The following is a 14,270-nucleotide window of genomic DNA, read 5'->3' as shown; positions in this document are numbered from 1 at the left end:
CTTTTATTGACTTCAGTTGCGTATACATATATATATGCTACTGCTTGTTTACACTGAGTATTTGTATTAAATACCCTTTTAACAATATAAGATTGAGGAAATTAATAATTATCTCTAAGAAAAAAATTTGCATTGATATAGCACACACTGTACAGTTGTTCTGCTCAAATCTATGTTAGAGTTTTTGGGCTACAAGATGGTTCTAGAGATGCAAGGGTCTCTTTCAATTAACATAAATATGTATCTTAAAATAGCCACTTATTACTTCATGTGACTTAATTAATATCTTTATTAATAACCTGGAAAAAGGAATAAACAGCATATTAAATCTGCAGATGGTATAGATTATGAGGAGTTGTGAATATCTGTTAGAGAAATAAAATAAAGGAGATTATGAATGTGGATAGAAAATAACAAGAATTCAGCTTTATAAAATTGCAAGTGAACACATCTTTGGAAACTGTTTGTGCGTATATAGGTGTCTGTATATTTATTTATTTGATCAAAGTTCAAAGATTGCCCCCTATGCTATCAGACACTGATCTGACTGGGGTGATTATTGCAACCTGTTATATCTAGGTATTAAACTACACGCCCTGAAAAAGCTTTTCAGCCTGCTGTCCGGACTGGTGCCCCTTTGAAAACAGAGCCCTGTCTAACCTTCAGTGTGATCACTGCTAGCTACCAGGGAGATTCTCTCCCTCTGTGTTTGACCTCCTGTGGCAACTGCATTCCACCGGCACAATGCAGCAGTTGACCAATAATGAGAAACTCAGTGCAGGAGACAAAACTTTCATGAGACCTAGATCTGAACCTGCAGGAGACAGAACTTTCATGGAAACCTGGCTGCAGAAAGAGAAGTATCATTGCGGAGCTAACTACTTTCAGAACTAATTGCAAAACTCTTTTCTTCAACTTAGCTTTTTCCTCAATAACTTCTTCTCTGTTGTACGCACAGCCCACACATGAACATAAACCAGCCAAAAATTAAAAATATTGAAATTATTCAAGCTATTTCTCTAACAGATTAAGAAGAAAGAGAGTACTATTGGTTTCATTTTAAATACTTGAGAGGCATTTAGATTCTCCAGTGATAGTGGCCAAATGTCACAATCTGTATGTGTTCATAGTTATAAGTTCTCTGAATATTCTTGAGTAAAATAATTGTAAAAATGTATTTTGAACATAGTAGTATAGTTTACCTACAGTATTAATGTGGGAAAATACATGTATGCAAGAAGGTTAAAGATATAGCTGATCTACTCATAGTGAAATATATATGTGGGGGTTAAAACTCAGACAGTAAGTTCATTTATTATTTACTAGAAGTTTCTTCGTTTGTTAATTCTAACTGTGAAATTAGGGGCTAGATTCTCATGTGATTTACACAGATGTAAGTTAGAGGAGAATCTGGCTCTAGTAAGTAGATAACAGTCTAGCTAGAGATCAGTGTTGGGAAAAGGTGGGGGATTATTTTTAACTCCACAGTGTTAGGCCCAGTAAAATATGGGGAAGCAATACAGAAACAGGACGATCAGTGCTTTAAATTGTCTGTTCTCATTTTCTTCTCATTCAGTAAGGACCTGATTCTGCAATTTTTACTCATGATGAGTAGCTCTAATGTGACTAGACCCCATAAAAATCCATGCTACCCTGTATGAGAAAAGATTGCAGAATTTGTTTTATTGAAACTTACTGTAACAATGACAATTTTTGTTTTCTCCTCAGGAGACATGCTGGTTCTCAGCATCTTCTGGAAACAGAAAGGATCTGAGCTCGGCTCCTATGAGATCTTGCTAACTCTGGGAACTGAGCAAAACAAATAAATTGGATCCTGGAGTAGTTGAATAGACGTCCCAATGAAGCCAAAGCCGTACAACTAATGTGTGACATTGTGAGAGTTCATCTCTAGACTATTGCATTCAGATTTACTCCTCTTAATTTAGGCCATTAGCATAGTGAGAAAGGTTAAGCTGACTATTATGAATAGCAGATCTCAAGAACATGTGCTCCAAAGGGCTGGTTGAAAGTCTACAAAATGTGGATTAAAGGAGCCGATTCATAAAATATTATTTGGTCTGTTTCCATGGGATTCTTGAAGTATTTCTCACTGATAACTGTTCTTTGTGTACAGTTTCTAAGACAGTTTTCACTGTCTTGGAGCTCTTCCACAACCCCTTTGTGCTCTTATTTTCAAATAAGCCTTTTATAAGGAAAACTTTTTTAGAAAATCTAACAGGGAGAGGACTTTAAAATGTTTGCATCTCTCTGCATATATTACATTTTTTTCAACCTTAACAAAAGCATGTTTGTTTATCATTATTGTTTTTAATTATGTTTTTCCAAACTATGCTGGATATTGCATGATGATCTCTTTTTTTTTTTCAAAACAGTTTACTGTTGAGTTTGTTAATGAAAGCTTCCAGCAGTGTTTGGTATAGTAACAGTACAGTGATTGGTGTGAAGCAGGAAATGAGATTGTACAGCAGAACTAAAAAGTGGCATGGCATTTGCCAATATCCAATCTTGTAGCTCATCGGACTTGGAAAAAATATAATTCAGCTCCACTACTCCCTTCTGTTACTTCTTTCAAGGTTTTAGTGTAGTCTGAAACACTTTTCATGCTTCTTTGTTTTGCTTTGAACAAGACAGTGGAATATACCAACAATAAAGCTGATAAAGCCAGAATCTAGTTGGTTGCAAAAACAAAATTAAATGGACTGCAGGTTTTTTTGAGAAGTGAAGCTAAACGACATTGTGGAAACTCACTTTGGCACTAGGAGCTTGTCTATTATCTTTTATAAATAACTGAATAAAAAGATTATGATTTGAAAAAATTATGAGTTTTGCCCATCATTATGTAAATAACATGACTCAGAGCACTCTGATCTGTACCATATGATTTCATCTTGATTTATACTGATTTTGTTGGATTTAATACAAAGTATTTAATGTACAATTATACTTTTAAATTCTTTTTTAATTTGGTAATTTTCTAGTAAAAAGACACAAACAAGTTTACCCCAAATATGTTGTTTCCTGCTTAAGTATTTATCCATTAAAACTTGACATTATTTGCAGGGGAAACTAGTTGTATGGTTGTCATCAGAGATAAAAGCAGATAGTAGTTATGGTTAGAAATGGCTGCTTGCCATTCTGTTTAAAAGAAAACTTTTGTGGTTTTCAAAAGGGCTTAAAATCCACATTGTGCCTCAATTGCTGGCAGCATCAGTATAGAAAAGAGAGATGAAGTGGGTTTATTTAACAGTCTAATCTGCCTAAAATGTGTGTGTCTAGTTGTCCATCCACATGGAATAAAAACGCACAGAGAAAAGGTTCTGAATTCATTCTAAGTTTATCGTCAGAGATTTTGAACATCCCTTAAAACCTATTTAGAAAAGAAATAGGCAGGAAAGCAAAGTTTGAATATCTGATTAAAGATGGCAAAGGTTTAGATTTTCCCATGAAAGGCACCAAAACATCGTCCGACTTGCCAGCCAAGGTTCCACGTTCTCATCTATTCTTCTGAGATGATCTTGCATCTAGCATGCTGGAGAGGTGATAATGAGTAAATTTGTCTATAGGGTAGCAGATAAGAGTATGAAGATTAGCATCTAATTCTAATAGTTTTATGCAGAACTAAATCTCGAATTAGAATTTCTATCAGTCTTAGATTTGCTGCAACATTTATCCTGTTTTGCTGCTCCTAGAGCACAAGGAAAAGCATCATATGTGTGTGTGATGTCTTCACTTTTTTTAATTGTGAGTAATCCCATCAAAACCAGAAATTGACCCTAAAATATATGTAGTGAAAACAAGCCTGGCAAAATCCACATTTATATATTTTAAAAGCATGAAAAGTGTGCCTATCATCTATAGGCATCAAAATGGCAATCTCACTAGCAAATAAAAAAAGAGGTCAGCACTTTGAAAATGTTCTCACCTCTTGAGCCACTTTTTGGGATGTATCAGTGCTTTCAGTGGAACTGGATGAATACTGAAAATATATTGTCACAAATGAGTTTTAATTCATAAATGCCATAGCGGTGCCTAATTGATGTTATAAATTGGGCGCCTCATGCCCACTATTTATGGCCAGACTACATCTCCTATGAGGCACCATGAGCTCCCCTCTTAGAGTTTCTGCAGTGAATCAGGGGAGTCCCATGGGCCTGGTGCATCATGGGATATGCAGCCTGACTGGGGAACCCAGTCTATAGAAGAGAATGGGTCATGAGGCACTGCAACAACATTTCCAAATTGAAAGTTTTTAGGTTTTGGGTGTTGGTTTTTATAGGGAAAAAAATCACAAGTATTAAGATGTCCAAATGCCATTATTTATACGCACCCATAATTAATTGCTGGTGCAAAAGTGAAAGTGCTGCAGATATTCCTTTTAAAAATCTATCCCTCAGTTGGTTACCTGCACAAATAGTCCTGAACTTAACAATATTGCTATCAGAAATGCTGTGTATCTGGTTGCATTGTTTCCTATTACAGACCAGTGTATGTCAGACCACCAGAGGTGGAAATGTAAATATGAAGGTCATTGATCACCATGACACAAACTTTCAGCAGGCCTCTGCACATACACCTTAAATGCCTTGCCGTTATTTGCTAATAGTATATCTATGCGCACATATGAAAATATGATTGTCATGGACTTGTATCTGACACATTTAGATATTTTGGAGTACACCAACATCTATTAAAAACGTTAGGCTGAAATCCTGGCCCCAGTGAAGTCAATAAGAGTTTTGTCATTGATTTTAGTTGGGTCAGGATTAGAGCTGGGCAAATAATGGATTTTCTGGTTTGCTAGCAATTCTGAAAAATTCAAAAACATTTAGTTTCGGGTCGAATTCATAACAGTCATTGGCCAGGGAAATAGAGTGAGAATAACTCTATAGTCTCATGGTTAGGACATTCACCTAGAATGGACACCCAAATTCACTTTCCTGTTTCAATGACTATTTAATTATTTTATACACAGTGGAACAGCTTCACCAGAAAAAATTGAGACAGACCCCCCAGAAAATATATATATATACACACACACACACACACACACACACATCCCGCAGCCTCGTGATTAGGGCATGCTCCTGGACTGTGGGAGACCCAAATTCAAATCCCTTCTCCACATCAGGCAGAGAGGGTAATTAAACCTGGATTTCCCATAGTGCGGGGGGAAAAATTGCCCAGTTCTAGTCAGGATTTCACCCTTAGACTATGTAAACAAATAAACTCTTACACTTCAATACTATAAAAGCTGAAGTTGAGACTTCAGTTTGCCCACTCAACTGGGGTGAGTTTATTTCAACACCGGTAATAGTGAGCCGCATTCCTCAACATGTTAGTGCGGGGAGAAGTCTAGAAGTTATGCAGACAAATTAGGATCTCCTGATTGATTAGAAATCCAATTTTTTCTCTCTAGAGACTGACAGCTCTATCAACCTGTATTTTCTGAGACATTTTTAATTTGTTTATAAAACATTACGAGTGCAACCTCGAGTACATTAAATAAAAGATTAATTTAAAAGATTTTTAATGAGAAGTGCCAGCTGTTTGACATGACATAAAGCAGCAGTTAAAATTTAACCTGCTTAGTAGTATAGTCATGCTATATGTTCTTATACAGTTCAAGGTGTTTTTAAATTGCTCGCAGCTGTTTTACTTTTCACAGACAAGACAAGATTTATGTTAATATCTCTATAACAAACTATCCTAAGTCTACTTTTATATAGAATTTCCACTGTAATGAATTACAAAGAATATTATAGTGTGTAATTCTTATAGTGTGTTCAGATGAGGACTGCAAACTATTTTACAAACATCACTTAATTACACCACACAACACCAGTGTTGCTCACTCTTGCAATATTTGGTGTTCTTTTGAAAGCCCCAGGTCCTGGAGGCTAGTGATTACATAAGAACCGCAGCTTTCATTTAAAAATAATAGTAAGATTCTAGTTATTGTGGTTGTGCAGAAATGCTTGAAAACATGGTCAAAGTGTGACCTACAGACTTAGGAACCAGAAGGCAAAAACTCACCAAAACTCAAAATAGGTTATTGTTTTTAGGACAAGCTCATTATTTTAAAGCAAATCTCATGCTATTTGGAGCTTGACTCATGATTTTTGTGTGCTTGGGGTTGGCACTGATGTGATTATGTGTTTTATCCCCATTTTCCCAGGCAAGTAAATTTTGGTTACAGAAATATTCAATGATTTGCCTTAATTTGCTCAGTGAGTCACTGGGATGGCCAGAACTAGAATTGAGATGATTTCAAAAATGTATTTACATAATGGTAAAAGAGAGTCATTTCTTTTTTTAAGTGAATAAATAGAGCTTTTCATTGATTTGTTTAATGTTTATGTGAAAATAAATTCTTTGTGTGGTCCAGACAAGGGAGGACAATACAGTTTCTATTATTGTATGGTTGTTAGTTATTTATATTACAGTAACTCCTAGAGGTCCCAGAGAGATCTGAGCCCCCTATATACAAAAACAGAGCATGAGACACCCCCAAAAAGTTTACAGTCTGTTTAAGACCAAACACAACAGATGGATATAACAAATGAAGTGGAGGTGGAAGGGAGGACAGCATAACAATAATACAGATAGTCTATGCAAAAATATGTTTGCATGGACAATTTTTGGGTATAAATATTCTTATTGTTGGGGAAGAAGGTGGGATTATATAAATCATCAGTAGCATAAAGCCCAGATCTCCCCCTTTTCTAGCCATGGTCAGATGGAAGTGTTCTGTAAGCATTCAGATAGAAGTGGGACATGAAGAGAAATTTGAAGGAACATCTGTGTTGCCAACCCCAGGCATTCAAAAACTATGAAATTTAAAAAATAATGGGGATTTTTTTTCTTGCTTTCTGGTTTTAAACCTCTAGGGTGCACTCAGGCCATGAATTCAAGCTTTTCTCCACAACCATGAGAGCTAGAAACTTACTCTTTTTGTTTGTTGTTTGTTTGTTTGTTTCCATAAAAACTAAGGATCTCATGTAATCACATAACTGCATGGGGCTTTCAGAAGATCACCAAACATCATGAGCTTGCAATAAAAATTGTATGAGTTAGCAACACTGAGGAAGATAAGGTAGTAGACACTTATCGGGCAGTCAGGAAGGAGCATTAAGAATGAGGGAGAGAAGTTTATAACAAAGCAAACATCCTTAATGAAAAAATCTTGGGGAAGAAAGTAAGGTTCACAGATGAGACTAACCCCTGAGTAAATGTAATGTCCAAGACTTGCAATAAAACTATAGCTAAACTGGCATTGCACATTACATAAGAATGGCCATGCTGGGTCAGACCAATGGTCCATCCAGCCCCATACCCTGTTTCTGACAGTGGCCAGTTCCAGATGCTTCAGAGGGAATGAACAGAATACCGTAACTTTGAGTGATACATCCCACATTGTCCAGTCCCACCTTCTGACAGTCAGAGGTTTAGAGACACACAAAGCCTGGGATTGCACCTGACCATTTTAGCCAATAGTCATATATGTACCTGCCCTCCATGAACTTATCTAAGTCTTTTTTTAAACCAGTTATACATTTTGCCTTCACAACATCCTCTGGCAATGAGTTCCACAGGTTGACTGTGCGTTGTGTGAAGAAGTACTTCCTTTCGTTTGTTTTAAATCCTGTTGCCTGTCAGTTTCATTGGGTGATCCCCGGTTCTTGTGTTATGTGAAAGGGTAAATAACACTTACTTTTTCCACACCATTCATGATTTTATAGGCCTTTATCATATTCTCCCATAGTAATTTCTGTTCTAAAATGAACAGACCTAGTCTTTTTAATCTCTCCTCATATGGAAGCTGTTCCATTTCCCCAATTATTTTTGTTGCCCTTCTCTGCACCTTTTCCAATTCTAATGTCTTTTGAGATGAGGCAATCAGAACTGCACACTGTATTCAAAGTGTGGGCATACCTGCTGAATAATTGTGTATTCTGTTTTATTATCTATTCTTTTCCTAATGGTTCCTAACATTCTGTTTTTTGACTGCCACTGCACATTTAGCTTTTTTCAGAGGACTATCCACAATGATTCCAAAGATCTCTATCTTGAGATCAACAGCTAATTCATTTTGTATGTGTAGTTGGGAATATGTTTCCCAATACATTACTTTGTACTTATCAACATTGAATTTCATCTGCCATTTAGTGTCCAGTCACCCAGTTTTGGGAGATCCCTTTCTAATTCTCCGCAGTCAACTTTGGATTTAACTATCTTGAGTAATTTTGTATCATCTGCAAATTTTGCCACCTATTTGCCCCCTTTTCCAAGTCATTTATGAATATGTTGAACAGCACTGGTCCCAGTACAGATTCTTGAGGACCCTGCTATTTACCTTTCTCCACTGTGAAAATTGACCATTTATTCCTAACCTTTGTTCCTATCTTTTAATCAGTTACTGATCCATGAGAGGATCTTCCCTCTTGTCCAACAACTGCTTACTTTGCTTAAGAGCCATTGGTGTGGGACCTTATCAAAGGCTTTGTTGATCTACATAGTTTACAGTGTGCCTCTTATCCACTCTTTTAATTCACTGATTTTTGCAGCTAATTCAGCCATTGAAAATTCAATTTGCCATTCTGCTGGGGTGAGTAATTTTTTTTATGGGTGAGTAAAATACCATTAGCTTTCATTATCAGTCATGATCATGGTAAGGGTGGGTGAGATTTTATGCTGGGGCTGGTAATGTTTCATGACCCTGTTGCATGACTGTGCTGAGTGGAATTTCACATGCACACTAAGAGAGAAATTATCCCTAGAGGTATAAATAGTTTTACTAGGATTGACTTATCTTGAACATTTTTCCCAACATGTTGGATACAAAAATGGAGCTCAATTCAGTCTCTCTGATGCAAGGAATTTCATATTGCAAACTACCTTCCTAGAGTAGTGGGAGCTGCTGAACCCCTGAAAGCCAGTTTTAAGTTGAATACAGGTCTCCTCTGCAGCTCCACAAGTAAAGGCCACCCAGTGATGCATTGATGAGTCAGGACATACATTGGTCTCACACTTCCCAGCCAGAGCCAGTCTGAGGCAGTATTGCATAGCCATGCCCCCGCCCCACTTCCCTGCGGAGGAAAGATTACAAACAGAAGTTAGTATAACCCGGAGCTGAATCTAGCCAATGAATTTCATCATCTTCAGACATGCATGGACTCTCACCTATTTTTGTCATGCTCAAATCTTTTTTTAATAAATAAGAACCCACTGTCCACTTGTGTATGAGATCCTTTTGTTTCTTTCACACTCTATGCCAAAGCAGGAAGAAGATTTTGTCCAAAACCCATGTCTCTTTTTAAGACTTTGAAACCATAGTGCCATATAGCAGCTGTTTAATGTTTAACTGCAGTAGTAGTTCAGCCTTGAGGGTAGAGCCCTGTGTGGGACTATTTTTTTTTAATCGTGCTCCCATCCTGCAATACCTGCTCCCACATTGTAATTTTTACCACTAAATTAATAAAACAAATTTTGCTTAAACCATGTAAAAAATATTTTAACTCCTGTTATAATAGACATCAAATCTCGTTTTATCCCTCACTTAAATGTAAGTATTAAAACCTTTATTTTAAAAATAAACTTGCTTTGCACTACTGACGTTCTATTTATAACAAACTGGTGAGAGATTTAGTGTTTGCCTGCAAATTACTGCAGTCTGGGGTTTTTTTGCCCACCCAATTCCACCCACAACAAAGTACATTTTACCCTCTCCTGCTATTATGGTCCCGCAGGATCCCATAATAGCTCTTTTTTAGGGTCTTCCTATTGATTTTCCTCTTGGGAAATTTAACTCTATCATTCTAAAGTAAACAGTGGCATCAGGAGCTATAATGTGAAGGAGGAACATTTAGGTCATCATAAGTAGCTCTGTGTTCTGACTGGCCTTCTTCTACAAACCTGACCTATTCCTACTCTCCACAAGCTGAAGGAGGCTGTTTCTTGAGTGGGGGATTGGGAATAAAGTGTTCAGTTCACAGTAATATGTGCAGTTATGACACAGTATGTGGTCAAAGGAAAAGTGTTTCTTCCCTCGTTTGAGATTCATACTCAGTTGAGTGACTGATCCAATTCACTACTGTATAGTTCTTTATTTTTGTGGTGACTAGTATACAGTGAATTCAACTCCCCGGTCATGTAGAGAATTCACTTACTAATGAATGTACTGCATAAAGGCTTTCATTCTCTGCTGTACGTGAGACCTGAGTTCTATTCCCAGTCCCAGTGCTTTGCTCACTTGGTTGTCAAGGGTTGAGCATGCTGCAGAAAGGAATTTTTTGTCATTCAGAAGTGACCCCTCCTGCTGCTTAGAGCGTGGCATTGATCGGCTCTGAAGGGAGTCCTGTCCACTCCTCCTCAGTCAGAAGGATGATGGTCACATTGAGGACCTCAATAATACAGAAGTATAAAACAATAGGGAAATACATGTCTCTTCAATGCTGTGATATAAACATGGAGGATCCACCAAACATAAAAAAATGAAGATGTAGTTATATGTACACAATACACTGATAAATAGAATCCTAAGGGTACGATTTTAAAAGCATTCAGCGTTGGCCTAACTCTGTTTCCACTTTGTTGACTTCACTGGGATCACATTTGGGCCAGTGCTGAGTAACTCTGAAAAATCTCACCTTAAATGTAATATACTGATGCATCAATATGTTTACAGATTGTGATGATAAATTACTGTATTATTGCAGCTTAGCAAGTGAGAAGATCTAATGTATAGCAAATCCATGAGCATATTCTGCATATATATGAAAGTGCTGGGGTAATATACTGATACTGAGAATTGCCCAAAATAATAAAAATATCCTGAATTTTTTACTTGGGCAGAATTCCCATTGAAGTCAGTGGCAGCTGCAAGTGCTCAGCACCTCTGTAAATCAGGTTACTCTTCTTCTTTAGGTGTATGTAAGTTTAGGTGCCTAATTTTAAAAATATTTGTCTTTTATTTATATCTTTTGATGCATGCCTAGCTTTTAATAGGCTTAATTTGTTTTCTATACCAATGCACTACAAATCTGTGCTCTGTTCTTTTGATTAAAAAAATAGTTTATTTACATGTGGACGATACTAGCAGTTAATTTTTGTTTTAGCAAAAGCATATTTCCTTTCTGCCTTAAACTCTTATCTGTTCTTTCAGTCCAAATATACCTATCATTCAAGATGTCACGGAACAGCCATTACCTGGGATTTGTGTCCTTTGGACTGTGTAAAAATAGGATTAACAGAACATCTGGCTGCACAGTAGGAATATTTCACTCTAAAGTACAAAAATAAAACCACAAAAGATCAAGAGGAAAAAGCATTGCAGGCAAGAAATTACCCTTTCTTTATGTCCCCATTGTCCATCAAGTACTAGCGTCTTAGAGAAAGAAAGCAAGGAGATAATGAAAGAAAAACAGGGAGAGAATTAAAAAGTAGCCTTACCTCATTATCACTTTTGCAGCTTTGATAGCCTTAAGTAGCACTCACAGTTGCTGCCATTAGGATCTATAGGAAGTCAGTGGGAATGCAGCAAATTGTCTGTGGCTCTCAGGAACAAGCCCTCAGTTAGCAGCAAGTTTCCAGAAAACGGTCATCCTACACTTCCACCGTGGCAGGTAAAATGAAATGAGAGATTAGGCTGTTCAAAATATGATTGGAAAATAATCCCCAAAATGTCATATTTCTCTTAAACCATGAACAGCCACAAATCTCAAATGCTCTGAGTGATGTTTGTTTTTAAAAGGCATAATTTGCAAACTGCAGTTTACGTGCAGAATTCACCTGTTCACATCTTCAATAAAAAATTTTTCTTTACATGGTTAAATGCGCAAGAGGATCTTTATCAGTTTGTATCTTTCACTTTTCCTTAGGATATCTGAGACGCTTATGACCCACTGTATTTTCACTTTCAGTTTGTCAACTGAAGACTGAACTGGCACTGACCATCATAAAGGAAGTAAAATAGTAACTAATAAAATAGTAACTAGATATTGATTGTATTGCCAGGGAGCAATTACACATTACATGTCATAATAATTTTAAATACTGGAATTAAAAACACTATAAAAAGGTGAAACACTTTACAAACATTAATTAAGCTTCAAAACACCCCTCTAAGTTAGGTAGGTGGTATTATCCCCACTTTAAAAATGAGGAAATTGGGCAAATCATGTAACCTCTCTTGTGCCGCAAAGTCACATAGAAGGTGGGTCAGGAATGGCAAATTGTATCTGAAAAGACCACACTCAAGAGAGATACCTATGTGATACAGTAGAATACTACCACATAACCGAAAATATGTGCAATGTATTCAATATGCAATAGAAAGATATTGGGGATGCGCGGTGTGGTATGTGGTATGTGGAAAGTGGGAAGAGCAGAGTAAATGAAATATTGCACTTATGCAAGTAGTATAAAGTCTGACAGTGACATTGCCCTTCATGGCACAAATTTGCAAACAATCATTGGTGCATGTCAGCCATGCAGCCAACCAATGCTGCAGAATCTTGGGAGTAATTTAGGGTCTTTCTGCCCTTTGTGTGCTTGTTTTCAGACATCAGGACTTTGTTGTGATGAAATTCACCATCTTCAGCAGATACAATCAGCATGTTTTTGTGCTGCATCCACTGTACATTTTGTATATGTATGTAAGAAAAAGATATGCCATAATTTAGTAGGACAGCTCATTGAAACACTTTTTCTTGTAGAAATCAGTAATTTCCATGTTAAGATCTACAAAAGATCAGCAGCATGTGTCCCTTTGATCTAATGAGTTTTCTACTGTTCCAGAGACTGAGATCATTATTACGTCTATTCTAAAACAAATGTCTTGGATGCAGATCTTATCAATGTTTTTATCCCCATACATTTCTGTCTAATCTTAATGAGTCATATTTTACTTTGAATGGATGGAGATTAGATCACTGGACACACAGGTGATCTTCTTCAGTGCTTTCTTTCTTAGCAGCTTCAGAATTTTCAATTGGAAATGTGTCAGGCTGTAGACTGAAAGCTGTACCTACTAATCCAGGAGTCTGTCATGGTCCCTGTGTTATTAAATATGCCTGCTACCTTAGGCAAGTAATGGTGCATTTTCCAGTGTTTATGGTGACAACACTGACATCTATTTAACATTTCAATTAAATAATGTTGGAGAAATCTCTGTACAGTCTCTCTTTTATGGTTGATGACAAGGCTTGGCTCACAGTCAACAGCTTCCAGTTTAGCTTTGACAAGATGAGACCCACTTCTTCTGAGAGCAAGTGTTTCCTGTAGCTTAATGCTCAGTTTTTTTCCTCACACGGCTACGTTCACCATCTGACTAGAACATCGTTTGGGCATAATGGAGCCTAATAGGAATAAAGACATTTTACCAACTTTGCAAATCTTCCTCTGCAGATACACTCACTGGTATTTCTCTGCTTCTGGTATTGTTCTGGCAGTGCAAAGTGAATATTAAATGAAATGTGATCTGTTGGTAGGAGATTTGCATCATTGTTGTTACTTAATAAGTTGGATCTTCTACAGAGTTTGATGTAACTTCTTCCAAATTGTTTGACACCTTCACAGTGCATTAAACATTTACTGAGAGAGACAATAATAGTTAATAACAGCTGTAATGTCATCTTAGAAAATAGCCCTGCCATATATTTTCTCTGCTGTTTCACGCACTGTACAGGATTTCACTGAAGGAGCTGAAGCCAAATCTGCTATTGTGGCTTTAAATACTTCAGTTGAAATTGCAAAGGCACAATTCTTTTTTTTCTATACTAAAATATAACAATTATATTGAAATGAGGTTCATTCTGAACCTTGCTGATCATTATAATAATCACTTACTGTATTTTAGCAGAAACATACCTTTTGGATTTTACATCTCTGCTGAAGCACATTTTATAAATATCAGGAAAAAGGAAAGTGTCATATTTTTAAGAAGATTTATTTTAATTGCAAAGCCTTCCAGTGATAAATTATGGAAATCTTACATATTCAGGTGTGTGTGCATGTGAAAAACACATACGTTTTCATACTATATAAACACTGAGATATAAAAATACTTCAGTGTGCCTTTCCTTCATTCCATCTAAATTCAACCCCATTATAATCACCTTGTTCTAACATTATGTTGCTTTTATTATTTATGTCACAGAGGACCCCACTTTGGATTCTTGCCCTGTTGTGCTAAGTGCTGTACAAACACATAGTAAGAAACAGTCCACACATAAGAACTTACAATCTAAATG

At 36.7% G+C, this 14,270-nt stretch overlaps 1 long non-coding RNA gene across 1 annotated transcript; it reads right to left on the bottom strand.

The window, feature by feature from the left end:
• Positions 1 to 3,414: 3,414 nt before the first annotated feature.
• LOC123344203 lies at positions 3,415 to 11,602 on the bottom strand. Its single transcript, XR_006572487.1, has 3 exons — positions 11,470 to 11,602; positions 8,917 to 9,107; positions 3,415 to 3,578 (listed from the first exon to the last, which is right to left on the bottom strand). It is a non-coding gene; the product is annotated as an uncharacterized LOC123344203 (long non-coding RNA).
• Positions 11,603 to 14,270: the final 2,668 nt, after the last annotated feature.

Source organism: Mauremys mutica, chromosome 11 (genome assembly GCF_020497125.1).
Source record: "Mauremys mutica isolate MM-2020 ecotype Southern chromosome 11, ASM2049712v1, whole genome shotgun sequence".
Lineage (NCBI taxonomy): Eukaryota > Metazoa > Chordata > Testudines > Geoemydidae > Mauremys > Mauremys mutica.
The sequence above is the reverse complement of the archived record's forward strand: the minus strand, read 5'-3'. Positions and strand labels throughout refer to the sequence as shown.